Source organism: Microcebus murinus, chromosome 8 (assembly GCF_040939455.1).
Source record: "Microcebus murinus isolate Inina chromosome 8, M.murinus_Inina_mat1.0, whole genome shotgun sequence".
Taxonomy (NCBI): domain Eukaryota; kingdom Metazoa; phylum Chordata; class Mammalia; order Primates; family Cheirogaleidae; genus Microcebus; species Microcebus murinus.
In genome coordinates, this window is record NC_134111.1 from 40622338 (window position 1) to 40636657 (window position 14320).

Genomic DNA, 14320 nt, shown 5'->3' on the forward strand with positions numbered 1-14320 from the left:
TACTACAAGGAAGGTCTGGAGGTAATTTTAGAAGGGGAGTGGGGTGAGGATGGAGAAGGAGGAAGATGCATCTACAAAATACTTCACTAATCTGAATTCATGGAGAGAGTTCTGGGGTTGTCTCTGAAGGCCACAACTCAAAAGCCTCCATCTGGGTAAAATCAAGATGAAATGTCTGCTGACTGCTTATGGGGGAATACTCTTTTTGAAAGCTTCTGGAAGCTTCTTTTCAAGCAAGGGCCCTGTCATAAGAAAGAAAATTGGATGCTTACAGTTTTCTTTCTTTCTTTTTCTTTTTTTGGTAAATTCTGGCTGGTGATGATTCAGAACCATGCCTTGCAATGTTTAGTTTTCTTTTATACAGATAGTGCAATGCTTGGGCATGTCATGAACTTATCAGAGAAAAAGAATATGCCTTTTAAAAAATTCAGTACCAAAAATTTGGGACCCAGAAAACTGGAATCTATGAAAAATGTTCATCTAAATCTTTAACATAGTGCCTCGGGGTTTGGGGAGGTGGTAGGAAGGAGGGGATGTAATTCAAATACCAGCCTGGAGGAATCATTTCGATTACAATGTAAGAAATTCGAGAAGTTACTGTAATGAGGTCAGCTCTGGTCCTTATGTTATTAGCCGACCAGTGAGGACATAGATGAGGTAGAACAGAAATTAATTAGTATGATGGAGGCTTCACAATCTGAGATATTCAGAAACTTAGCAAAACTAGGTCTGTGTTCTTGAAAAAAAAAAAGATTATAGAGAGACCTTATTAAAGCACAGAAGGCTCAGCTATTTAAGATGGTGACATACATAGAGGCAGGAATGTGCAGAGAGAAGCTGAAAGGCAGCCAGGCCCTGAAGGAATTTCAGTGGAATTTCTTCACCGGAGGAGGAGTTAATAAATAGAGCAGATTTCTAAGGGCAGAAACTAGAGCAGCTACTACGGGTAGTTTCTTCTTCTTCTTCTTTTTTAAAGAAGGGAGTGATAGGAAGTTAGAGAGGAGAGTGTCGAAACAAAGAAAACCCAGCTTCTCAGCTAGCTCTCCGGGCCACTTCCCCTGCAAGAGCGTCTATTCCCAGACACTCAGAATGTCGTATCACTTAATCATCATAAAACACACTGCGGAGCTGGCCTTGGGTGTTAGTTTTAGATTAATACTCGATATCATTAAGAACTGCATGTAATATAATACTTTTCGAAAGTCTGAAATACCATTTGTTTTGTCTTGCTGCCAACATTTCCGCTATTTTCCATTGCACAGAAGGACAGAAATGAGGGCTAGAAAACCCTTTTGTGCTCTGCAGTCATCCCTCCTCCCGCCTTTGATGCGGGCTTTTCCTTACAGTCTGATGCACAAAGGCTTTTCCGGGACAGTTTTAATATACCGGACGCTGACGGACCCGGGGCTCTGAGCTATTTCTGCTTTCCTGGATCAGGTAGCTTGGGATGGCGACTGGCTCACTGTGCACAGGTGCTTTTAGTCTTCAGATTGTAAAACGACGACAAAAGGGGAATGGGTGTAAGTGTGTACATCTTCCCACCAACATATCTGCCGTTTTGTCGATATGCAAATCTCCTCTCCCCTCACCAGTCCAAAAATTTTTACTGAGATTCAACTTGGAAAAAACTGTTAACTTGGAAATTTCCCAATTGATTCATGGGGATGGAACTGTTGTTCCTGTTAGCATTTGCCTATTCGTGTCCCTCTCACTATCTGGGAGGAGTGAAAGGAATATTTACCCAAAGCCTTGAGGTCTCGTGCCAGAGGGGGTCTGTCAGGGCGACAGAATGGGATGTCTAGTTTGAAGGGGAAGATATGACAGGGGTAAGAAGGCCAGCTTGGGGACATTTGCTTTCATATCAGCCTGAACATTGCAAGGAAGAGCAATACAGGGGTTACAGCCAGTCCTAAGCAGCAGCCATTTGGGGGTACCTGCAGGGTATTGCATGTGGTACTGCAGGGGTCTGTGCAGGAGGGAACGGGAGCCAGGTGACCAGCAAGTATTCAGGGAGTGTATTAGAAAGTGGAGAACACTCTGATATCCTATGTGTATCAGAGATCACTGGTCACAAATCTGGTGGATTCAAGCACAGCACAATTCACTGAAAGGCTAGCAAGGCACTTGCAGATTAAGGAAAGGCTGAAGCATGAGCTAAGAGAGGATAGAGCCCTTGGCTAGCGGAGGGCCTGGCACCTTGATCAACAAGCCCCCAGTCTATATGCAATGGGAGGGAAGGATTCCCCTGAAGGAACTCATGGTGCACTTACTCAAATAAGGGTGTGAAACGGAGTGGATGTGGGGCAGTCAAAACAAATGACCTCTCAAACAAAATGCAAGCAAACCAATGAAAGTCAATGTCACCATGCAAAAAGCCAACCATTTATGGGGCATCCAGTAAGCAGGATGAAAGTGAGTGGTCAAAGGGCCAGAGAAGAATCAGGCACTCCATAGGAACTAGGACAGGATGGAGTTAGGAAGAGGGCAGGTATGCAGTGGCCAAGGGGAGACCTTCAGCAATGCCATTTTGCTTATGAAAGACGAGAGGGTGGCCCCTCACCCCAGACTCTTAACAGTCTTTGGGAGCCTGTCGGTCGGGCAGGGGTGTCTTCTGCTCTGCATCTTGAGCTCCCCACCCCCTTCACCTGTGCTTGGTTGCATCACCTCTGGGATACTGCTCAGCATCTTCCTTGCCTCCTCTGCCCCTGGAATTTCCCCCTCCATGTTTCCGTGGGAACTGTTCAATTGCCAGGGGCCTCTACTCTCCACTCCCTTGCCTCTTTCCCCCTGGGTTGACCTCACTTAGGGGACCTAAGGACAGCTGTGCCAGCACCATGGTTGGCTAAATAGGCCTTTGTAGATCGGCCTGGGAACCATACCACTATTTATAATGATTTTTTTCTATGGGGAAATTCTTTGAGTTCCAAACACCCCATTGACTGGTGACCTTTTTGAACACAACTGTCCTATCTAGGCTCAGCAGTGGGGTGAGATCACTAGGAATTGTCAGAGCCAAGCTGGGAACAGTGAACCAAGGCGGGGGCAGGCTGAGGTCAGGAGCCAGGCGTAGGGAGGCATTTCTGAAGGCAACAGCAGGATAGGGGCAGGCGGGGCTTAGAGAGTTCCTAGGAGGGAGATGTCCAAGTGCAGACTGGAATGTCTAAGTATGTGGATGAATCTAGAATCAAACCTGCTGGGTGGGAGTTGGGAGGGTGACATGACAAGTAGACAAAGAAACCAGGGTGGGTAAAATGTGGTTGGACTCTCCCAGGGCTGGAAACGTTTCCTGGAGGTGCCTTTATTATCACCTTCCTCTTGGGCCTGACTGCTTGGAGCCAAAGGACTTGGCTACATTGTGTTTGTGCCTGTTCTTCCACTCAGTAAAGCACAGGCTCCGGAGGCCATGGGGGAAGAGCACACTGGCCAAGAACCACGGTCTGGGATTGTTGATACCGGCCCTTAGCAGGGGCATTTCCCCCACCCAGGTGCCTCAGGCTCGCTGCACAGGTTCCCTGTCGCTACTTCTTTCTAACTCCCAGTTGCTCTTCCTCTATCACCACTTTTCTTTGCAAGTTTTGTGGAAGGAAGCTCTGCTCCAAGGCCTTCATTTCTTGCCCCACATGGTCGTAAAGTTGAAGAAGATGAAGTCAAGAAGAAGAGATGAGTTAAAACTGAAAGAGGGGCTAGTGTAAATGGTGATGTTGGAAAGGTACTGTCAAGAGAATTAAGTTCTTGTTACAAATTCCAGGGCTCCAGAAACTTCCTTTCAAAAATGATCAGTTGTAGTGGCAGCATTCATAATAGTGAAAAGTAGGAACAATTGAAGTGTCCACCCACTGATGAATACATAAGTGGGTAAACCAAATGCAATAGAACCATGCAATGGAATATTATTCAGCCATAAAAAATGAAGTACTGATATATACTGTAGTATGGATAAACTGTGAAAACATGTGGTAAAGAAAGAAGCCAGACAGAGAAAGTCACATATTCTATCACTTCACTTACATGGAATGTCCAGAGTGATCAGATTCATAAAGACAGAGAGTATAATAGATTAATGGGATGGGGAATGGCTGCTGATGGGTATAGGGTTTGTTGTTGGAGTGATGTTCTGGAATTGGATACTGGTGATGGCCACACAGTCTCGTGAATGTACTAAAACCACTGAATCATACACTTTAAAATGGCGAATTTTAAGGTATGTGAATATCTCAGTTTTAGAAAAAGGATTAGAAATGGCTTGCTGAGGAGTTAATTTTTACCTGCATTTGCTGTTTCAGAGCTTGGATCCCCTGTTGTTCTGACCAGACTCTTCTAGCACATGTGGTGTGGAGGACCTCAATCAGAGAATTTTTAGTGAGTAAAAGCCTTTCCTTTTTCTTTCCTATGTAATTAAGCACTTTTTTTTTAAGAGTCAAGTGTTTCATATTCGAGAAATGCATTTAAGTGATGACAGTGCGATGAGGAGAGAACTTTGGCTTCCAACAATATCTATCAGCTTCCCCAAAGCTACCCTGAAAAATAAGAATAATAAAAGTGAAATGCAAATGCATCATAATACAGAATCTCATATAAGAAGTTCAACCCGCGGATACAGAGAGTGAGGAACACTCATACACTGCTGGTGGGACTGCAAACTAGTGCAACCTTTATGGAAAGTAGTATGGAGATATCTCAAAGAACTAAAAGTAGACCTACCTTTTGATCTAGCTATCCCACTACCGGGTATTTACCCAGAGGAAAAAAAGACATTCTATAAAAAAGACACCTACACTTGAATGTTTATAGCAGCACAATTCACAATTACAATGATGTGGAAACAACCCAAGTGCCCATCAATACATGAGTGGATTAATAAAATGTGGTATATATATGTATATATATACCATAGAGTACTACTCAGCCAATAAAAAATATCTAATATCTCTTGTATTATCCTGGATGGAAACGTAGATTGTTCTTCTAAGTGCAGTATCACAGGAATGGAAAAACACACACCACATGTACTCACCATTAAATTAAAACTAATTGATCAATACTTATGTGCACATATGGAAATAACATTCATTGAAAATCAATCAGGTGAGGGGGGAGGGAATGGGTAAATTCATGCCTAACAGGTACAATGCACACTATCTGAAGGATGGGCACACTTTTGACTCAAATAGTACAAAAGCAATTTATATAACCAAAATTTTGTACCCCATAATATTCTGAAATAAAAAAAATATTAAAAAAGTACAACTAAGCATTTTTAGAAAACTTGCATATTAATTGATATATTACATACAATCTAAGCAAAAAAAAGTGGGTTTTCTAACCAAATACAGCTTCATACGAAATCCCCTAAATCTCCTTTTCACTCAATTATCCCCTCAAAGCCCTCTGATATGGAATTTCCGATGTGGCTGTTTGTGATGTGCTGGAATCACATCACTGTGAGCCACTGCACTCAGCCAAAATAGGTTTTCCATGCCTTTTTTCATCTCTTCTTTTTCTGAAACTCCCATAATGGGAATTTGTGTTTGCTTAACAGTGTCCCATAAGTCTTGTAGGCTTTCTTTACTCTTTTTCATTCTTATTTCTTTTTTCTCCTCTCTGAGTAATTTCAAACAACCTGTTTTTAAGTTCAGAGATTCTTTCTTCTGCTTGATAAAGTCTGCTGTTGAAGCTCTTTATTGTATTTTTTATTTCATTCATTGAATTCTTCAGCTGTAGGATTTGTTTGGTTCTTTTTATGATACTGTTCTCTTTGTTGTATTTCTCATTCATATTGTGAATTGTTTTCCTGATTTAGTTGAATTATCTATCTGCACTGTTTTGTATTTCATTGAATTTCTTAAGATCAATATTTGGAATTCCTTTTTTAGTAATTCATTAATTTCCTTTTCATTGAGTCTGTTATCAGAGAGTTACGATTTTTTTTTTGATGGTGTCATATTTCTTAGCTTTTCATGTTTCTTATGTTCTTCAATTGATGTCTGTGCATCAGTTGCCTCTTTCAAATTTTCTAGAGTGGATTTTTCAGGAAAGATTTTCACCCACAGTTAGGTCTTAATGTGCCATTTGGGAAGGGTGTGGTGACTCTGTTTTTAGGTATATTCATATACTTTCCATGTTGCATCTGTGGCTGTGTTAAATGTCAGCAATAACTGTGGGTGACTCAGTGGCCTAGGCCATAGAAGTTTGCAATAATGATGGCAGTGGTGTAGGTGGTTAATGTCCTCAGTGGTAAGGGCTTTTGGGATCCTTCTATTCTCATTTTCCCAAAAATAGGGAGACTTAATCAAGGAAATCCCTCTTGATGTCAACTCTGACATGGCCTACAAGTAGCTGTAGTGGCACTGGATTCAAAGTGCAGGTTCTCAGAGTGTCCATGGGGCCAGGGTTCTAGGCTTATGCTCTTGCAAAACTCTTGTGGTACCTGGGTCTTGGGATCCAGGTTTTTGGTGCAGCTTTGCCCTTTGTGGCATGGTTGGATATATGTTGCCCACAGTGCCAGCTCTGAGGTACCCCCTAGTAATTCAGGTCCCAAGGGTTTTGTGATACCTACATTTCTACCTCTGGAGTGTAGGGCACAGTCCTAGTTTGACTCTGGGGCAGGAAGGGTACTTGGGTTTGGGGCACAGGGCACAGGATATGGTCATAATTTGGGAGCCTGAGCCAGTAGGGCTCAGTGGCAACTCAGGTCCCTTGGGATGAGAAACCAGGTGGTGGTGACTCTAGACTCTGGGATGGTGGGGCTCAGCAAGCAGTATCCCAGACTCTGTGAGGCCTGGTGCAGTGGCAGCAAATACCTGAGAATGGCCAAGCATTGCTGTCATTTGTGCCCTGGGGGATCATGAGCAGCAGAGCCATGACTCCATTCCCTGATGAGAGGGGTATCTCAGCAGCTCAGATTTTAGGGTGCTAGTTCAGCTACAGGGAAGTAGGCCACTCATGTTGTTTGATCTGTAGGGCAAGGTGTCCCAGCTTAGCCACTGTTTTGTTTCCCTGAGACACAGGGTACTATGTCAGCTCAGCCCTGGGATATGAAGCTGCTCAGTTTGGCCAACGCACTGATTCCTCAGGGGTCAATGTGATACTTTAGCTCAGGCCCATGGGATGTGACTGTTCTAGGCACCCCAGGCACTGTTTTCCTGAGATGCAGGGCTCTGCCAAGGCACGGTTTCCTCAGGAGACAGTGTGCAGCTTCAGCTCAAGCCCTTGGGGGCCGAGCACAGCCACAGCCGAGAGAGATAGGTGGCGCTGTTCTGCCAAAGCACTGGGAGTACACAGCTTCAGCTCCAGCCCCAGGAGGTGGGGCCGGGCTGGGTGGAGCAGTCCCTCTGCTGCTTGGCCCCACAGGGAAGGGTATAACAGTTAGGTCACTGGGCAGAGGTGGCTGTCTGGTGGTTTAGCCTCAGGGATAAAGGGTGCTGTGGCTACTTGCCCCCAAAGCAACACACACTTCAGCATTAGTTCCGGTTCCAAGATGGTGCAGCAGAGTAGCTGTGCAGGCCACATGGGATGGGGCACAGTGTCAGCTCCTTCTCTTAGGGGAGCACAGCTGTTGGACCCTAGGCAGCCCCCTCAGCTGGGCTTGTGCCTGTGAGGACTGCAGGGGACCCTCACTGTGTTGACTGTAAGTGTCCATGGTGTTGATGGGCGCTGCTGGGATCCTCTTGGCTGCTGTTTTGCTGTAAGGAGATGTTCTTCCTGGTTCCCGGTAGATCCTGGCTGGGGGATGGGGTGGTGGGGTCCTGTTGTTTTCTTTCATTATCTATGTGGTTATTCTGAGTTTTTTTTCACTCGCCAGGGTTTCTTTTACTCATTTGCTGCACTCCAGATTCTCCTTCAGTTATTTTCATCATAATGTAGCTGTTTATTCATTGTTTCGGCTGTCTGTGTGGAAGAAATGAAAGGTAGGGTCTTGTAGTCAGCCATCTTGCTGATGTCTTGAAACTTTTTGACTGTGACACAAACTAAAAACATACATTCCACATCATGACACAAGAGCCACATACCTTCATGTGTTCGTATGTATATGGATGGGTTCATATAACTGATCCAGAAGTTTCATGGAACAGTCTTATCTTTACCATGTGTGATATGTTCTGTATATTTCTATTCTATTCTGTTCTGTCTCATTCCATTCTGTTTTTTCTTTTTCTTTTTTTGAGACAGAGTCTCACTTTGTTGCCCAGGCTAGAGTGAGTGCCGTGGCGTCAGCCTAGCTCACAGAAACCTCAAACTCCTGGGCTCAAGCAATCCTGCTGCCTCAGCCTCCCAAGTAGCTGGGACTACAGGCATGCGCCACCATGCCCGGCTAATTTTTTCTATATATTTTTAGTTGGCCAATTAATTTCTTTCTATTTTTAGTAGAGACGGGGTCTCGCTTTTGCTCAGGCTGGTTTTGAACTCCTGACCTAGAGCAATCCGCCCACCTCGGCCTCCCAGAGTGCTAGGATTACAGGCATGAGCCACCGCGCCTGGCCCCATTCTGTTTTTTTAAAATCCTGGTTGTGATCCACTAAGTGGATTGCATGACACAGTCATAGTTCAAGACCTAGTGTTTGAAACTTACTGCCCTACTCTATCTTTTGCTTCAAGAGGACTGTAAGAGTTAACCCATTCTTCACTTTGCGCTAAGAGGGCTGCTGGTGAGCTTTGTAGCCACCTCAAAGGTGGTCTGGAGAGACTACTGAGGTGGGGATATTTCCAGTAACCTGGTCAAGTGATTTTAAGAGCTCCAGCTGCTATGTCAGCCACGACTCCCATAGGATTTCCTTTGTAGTTCTTTCCCCTCTTTGGTGCATTGATTCTAAAATGTCCCTCCCCTTCTCTTGTTTCGTAACTACATTATAGCAACATTTCAACTACTTGTGTGTTTTTCCTTTAAAACAAAATCACCCACTTTTTCATAGGATATAAACAGATGTATTCACAACAACAAAGCTTGCTACATGGTTGATTCACATAGCCCAGACATGTTGGGCGTCTGGGCACTATAAGTTTCCTGAAGATAATATTAATAGTAAGGATATGGATAACTTATTTTGGTTAAAGCATAGAACTATCTCTGGTCTGTTTTTCAAATATAGATGAATATTAAATGACTAGCATTTTCTTCTTGTGAATTAAAGCATTTTAAAGTTATTGACCATTGTTCCTGGGATGCAAAAATATTGAGATTTATGAAGATAGTATCTATTGTATCATAATCTCCTCCATCATGGATTTCATGATGATTCCATTTTTTACTTCCACCTATTATTTTCCAGTTTTTTGGTTAACTAATTGAATATAGGTTATGTAAGGAATTTAGTGATATATATGAATGCACTTGGTATCTGTGGATTTCCTGTTATGGATTTTATTTATTTTCAACCTCTTCTATGACTATTCCCTTCACCTTCTTGCTCTAATTCATGAATTGTCAATGAAGGTAAAAATTAGTTTTTGGGGAGGTGAAAAATTCATACACTTTATATACAAAGCATAGGTCTGTGGTATTAAAATTTCATGAGAGACAATCAGGCAAAACACCTAACAAGCCTTCCTAAGGGGAAAATAATAAAAAATAAGTTGGGAAACATTCCTCTAATTGAAACCTGCTGTCCTTGAGGTCTTTGTGTTCCTTGAACATCTTTTCTCCCTCAAGACCTGGAGGTGGACAAAGTTTCCTCTTTGTTCCTCCTTGCCATTTGCAGACTGATCCTTCTTTCTAAAATTCCTAAAATGATTCTTCATGAATTTTCTCACTAACTTTAATGTGTCTTTAAAGCAGGCGCTAATCCTCCTGGTCAGATAGCTATAGACTTTAGATCACTCTTCTTCATCCTATGAAGAATTTAGTACCTGGCTCTTTGTCTCTTTCCATCGCCACCTGGTGATTCCACATTGACATAAACGATCACTCTAATAACCTGGCATCTTGGTTCCTCCACGGCTCCTTAGCTACCTATATGATCATTATCAAAAACTGCTCTTCCTTCCTGATCTCATTTTCAAGCATTTCTCTCTCTGACCACAATCTATAAATCCTTCCTTCCTCTCTCCCTACCTCTAGCATCCTCCTTTTGACAATTCTTTAACCATTCCAGGACCTCTAATGCACCGACCTAACTTTCTACGGTCTATTCCCCAGCCCATCCAGTACCTGTCAATCATTCTCTTGTGCAATCCAACCATCTTGCTTACTGTTTGCATGCCCCTAAGCACCTGAAAGAGAAACATATTCAGCCATGCTGAGTTGCCTCACTTTAAATTTATGATCACAGACTTTGGTGGGCTCTGACTGCTACCTGACAGTCATAGTACGTTTCTGCAGTCCATTCATTTTATAACTCTCATTCTTCTAGATGACTATGTTTTATTTTCTCCTTCTCTTCTATACTTTAACTCATTCTTTCCCTTTTCACAAAGCATTTCCTCCTACCCACAGCACCAATCTGCCATCCTCTCTGCATCTGTAACCATACTTTCTGTCAGCCCCATTGCAAGGGATGAGCCGAACTGCAAGGGTGGGCTATGACTTAAGGCCAACTCCTCTACTTCTTGCAATGGATCTCGTCGCCTCCTGCCTGACGGCAAGGGTGCTCTCTCTCCCTCTTGCATCATCATCCATTGGAACATTAACTAAAACACAAACATATGTAGTATCTTTCACCTAGAAACTAGTCACACCTTGACCCCATGTGTCTCTCAGGCTACTGACCCATTTCTGTGCCCCCTTTTATAGCAAACTCTTTGAAAGTGTTGTTCTTCCCAATGTTTTCTCTTTGATCAGTGATAGCTCTGTTGAAATGAATTCACGTGGCATTATAATTCAGCCATTGAAAACATACAATTCAATGGTTTTTAGTATATTTATGGACTTGTACAATCAGTGCCACAATCAATCTTAGAGCATTTTTATCACCTCAAAAAGAAATCCTTAGCAGTTACTCCTATTTCCCCCAACCATCACCCCTAGCCTTAGGCAACCATTAATCTACTTTCTGTCTCTATAGATTAGCTTATTCTGGATGTGTCATATAGATAGAAGGATGCAATATGTGGTCTTTTGTGCCTGGATTTTTTTTACACTTAGCATGATATTTTCAGGGTTCATCTGTATTAAAGCATGTATCAGTACTTCGTTTCTTCATTGTTAGGGCAGCAGCCATCTGAAGACTTCAATGAGGTTGGAGGATCTACTTCTGAGGAGGTTCACTCTCACATCTGGCATGTTAGTGCTGGTTCTTGGTGGGAGCCCTCAGTTTCTTCCTACCTGGGCTTCTCTGTAGACTGCTTGAGTGTCTTCACAGCCTGGTATCTAGTTTTCTCCAGAATCAGTGATCCAGGGGGAAGAGTGAATAGAAGAAGCTGTCCTTTTTATGACCTAGCCTTGGAAGTCACATTCTTTTGTTTGGAACTAAGTCACTAACTCTGGCCCCACACTTAAAAGGAGAAGAATTAATGTCCTCCTTCCTTATCATAGAATTTATAGAAAAATTTGAGACCACCACAATTTGGCCCTCAGATACTTCTCTGATCTCATTTTCTTTACTCTGCCCCTTGCATGCTCACCTATATCCATTTTTGCCTTCACTATCGCTAAAATAGGACAGGCATGGTTCCACCTCCGGGCCTGCGCATTTGCTGTTCACTCTGCCTGGAAGAGTTTCCCTCCAGTCACATGACTCACTCACTCACTCACCTTTCACGTCTCTGCTCAAATGTTACCTCATCTTGGAGGGCTCTCCTGAGCGCTGCTGCTACAGTAGCACTTTCCCCTTCCACCTCTGTCTTTACCTGTTTTACTTTATTTTGTTTTCTTTATAGTTCATATCACTACATGAAAGAATATATGTATATAATGAATATATGTATATGTATTGATTATCATCATTTTCCTCACATACTTGCTCAAACCTTGCCCTCAAATATAAAGTTTCTGAGAGCAGAGATTTGGTGAGTTTTGTTCATTTCTGTAACTCCAGTGCTTTGAACATATGGCTGGCACACTGTAAATACTTGATACTTTTTTTTTTAATGAATGAACACATTGAACTACTCTGTTCATAATTATCTCGGGGGCATATCTACCACATGATACAATGAACATTTTAGGGGAATCACATGTTCAGGAAAGCAGTTGAGAAGGTGTAATCACTTGGGTGGTTTTGCTGACAACATTTTGCTTGAATTTGGGTGGTGTCTTTTCTCATATATTTATAAAAATGATGGTTATAAACCTTTGACTACATTTTCAAAATATAATTTGGGTACTTAACTCAATTTATTATTATTAATTCTCAAACTTCTAAAAGGCTTTGGGGATTTATATTAAATTGTGGCATTCCAACAAAGCATCTATTATATAAGCATTAGAACTTTCACACCTGAAAATTTTCTTTCTTTTCACAAGCTCCTCTTAATGAGTACTCGCCTATGAATAATGCTTTGATAGACAAGATAAAGTGAATTGGCTCCCCAAATTTTGAACATGTCAAGACATATGCTCAGTTAGAAACCTTTTCATTCCAGGAATCTCCAAGTTAACAACTTTTTTGATGCTCTTTTGCTTTTTCATCTGTATTACATATTTAATGAAAAATGAAAATTTCAGGGCTCAATCAAGTTAAATATCTTATTCAAAGATACATCCCTGATTGGTTACAGGTTAGAATTCCAACTCTTGTTACTATGTATGATCTCTTATTTACAACTAACAGGGATAAAGAAACAAGATAAATGGCACCATGAAGCAAATCCAGAATATGGGACATTCTGCCCGACATCCTATGGGACAACTGGCAAGCCTGTTCAATAAATTGATGTCATTAAAAAAAAAAAAAGAATCTTCAGATACATAACAAACAGACACAGCATTTGGTCCTGGATTAGATGTTCATATAAGCAATTCAACTGAAAAGAACATTGTTGGGTCATTGGGAAACTTGAATTTGGTCTCAGAATTAGATAAGAAGAAAATATACTGAAATTCTTGTTGACCGAAAAAAAAAGTTTTATAAGTAGGTTATAGTATAATCTCATTTTGATATAAATAAATACATAAATAAATCATAGGATGTGGAAGTATTTGCTATAAAGGTGTTACAGTGGTGATCTCTAAGCGGTAGACATGTGATATTTTAATTTTTTGAGTACTTATTTGTGTTTTTAATTTTTTTACCTCACACATGTACTATTTATGTATTAACAAAATGTTGGTTTTCAAAAAAGGAGCCCTAGATTTAGAATATCTTGGTTCCAGTCCATGGTTCTGTTCCTGGATTAATACTATGACCTTGGACAAGTTACTGGCCTTCCTTCTACAGTCCCAAGTTACTGTACGCCTTTTTTCAACTCTGACGCATCACTGATAACAAGACATCTTCATACAGTTACCGTTAGGATTAGAGAGGTAATGAATGGAGAGTACTTAACACAAAGTCTACATAGCCATAGCCTAATACATGTTCACTATTATTACTATGCTCCAGTGTTACCAGAAAAAAATTTGAACATTTGAAAAACTGAGCCAACTCTGTGCTTAACAGCATGGCTTTAGGTCATATCAAGGCATATTTATTATACAGTGGGATGTCCATGAATAAGATTCTTTTGATTCATTAGCTAAGGGCCATTCATTCTGGTTTAAATGCAAACCAAATAAGGTCCCTGAACAAAAGCACACTCTGTTCCTAATGATCTGTGGGATCCAAACACATGCCAATGTATGTAAGGCATCGGATGAACTTGGAGGTTTATCCAAAGCATGCTTCTCTCCAGCACCCTTAATCATCATTCAGAGGTTTAAATTTCACAAAAGGAATCTCACCACGACAAGGGCATTACTATTTATTAGGGCTGCACCATCTGCCTTAAATCCACAATTTTGTAAATTGGTTTTGATGATATATTGCAGGATTGCCCTGAATATGAAGTTCATGATGAAACCCTCCAGTGAGGCCTTTCTTTGGTTGAATCAAAATCAGCATGTTAATGACTAAAAAAAAAAAAAAAAAAAAAGAAGCCAACATCCACATTTTGCTTGATGAATCAAAGATGCAGGGTACAGATTCCATAAGATGAAGGTTTCTTTCCATCAGGTTGACATCCAGAAGCTGTTAGTATTCCAGGTCACCTTGAGTTAGGTAATCTTAATTATCCACATGCCAGTGGAGTCCCCCAGGACTTGAATCAAGTTCAGAAAAATTATTGGCTCCACATGCACTCTTTACCCCACTTTCCCCCTAAAGATGTTCTAGTAAACATCAAGAAAACATAATACAAGAATATGTAGAAAGAAATGTAAAGAGGGGCCATTAAAAGTTAAAAAAAAATG

At 41.5% G+C, this 14320-nt stretch overlaps 1 long non-coding RNA gene across 1 annotated transcript in view; it reads left to right on the plus strand.

Moving 5' to 3' along the window:
* The window catches only part of LOC105855034 (uncharacterized), a 46030-nt gene that overhangs the window by 17746 nt on the left and 13964 nt on the right, over nt 1–14320 (plus strand). The window contains exon 2 of the long non-coding RNA XR_012920497.1: nt 4284–4359. This is a non-coding gene — a long non-coding RNA (uncharacterized LOC105855034). The remainder of the gene's footprint in view (nt 1–4283; nt 4360–14320) is intronic.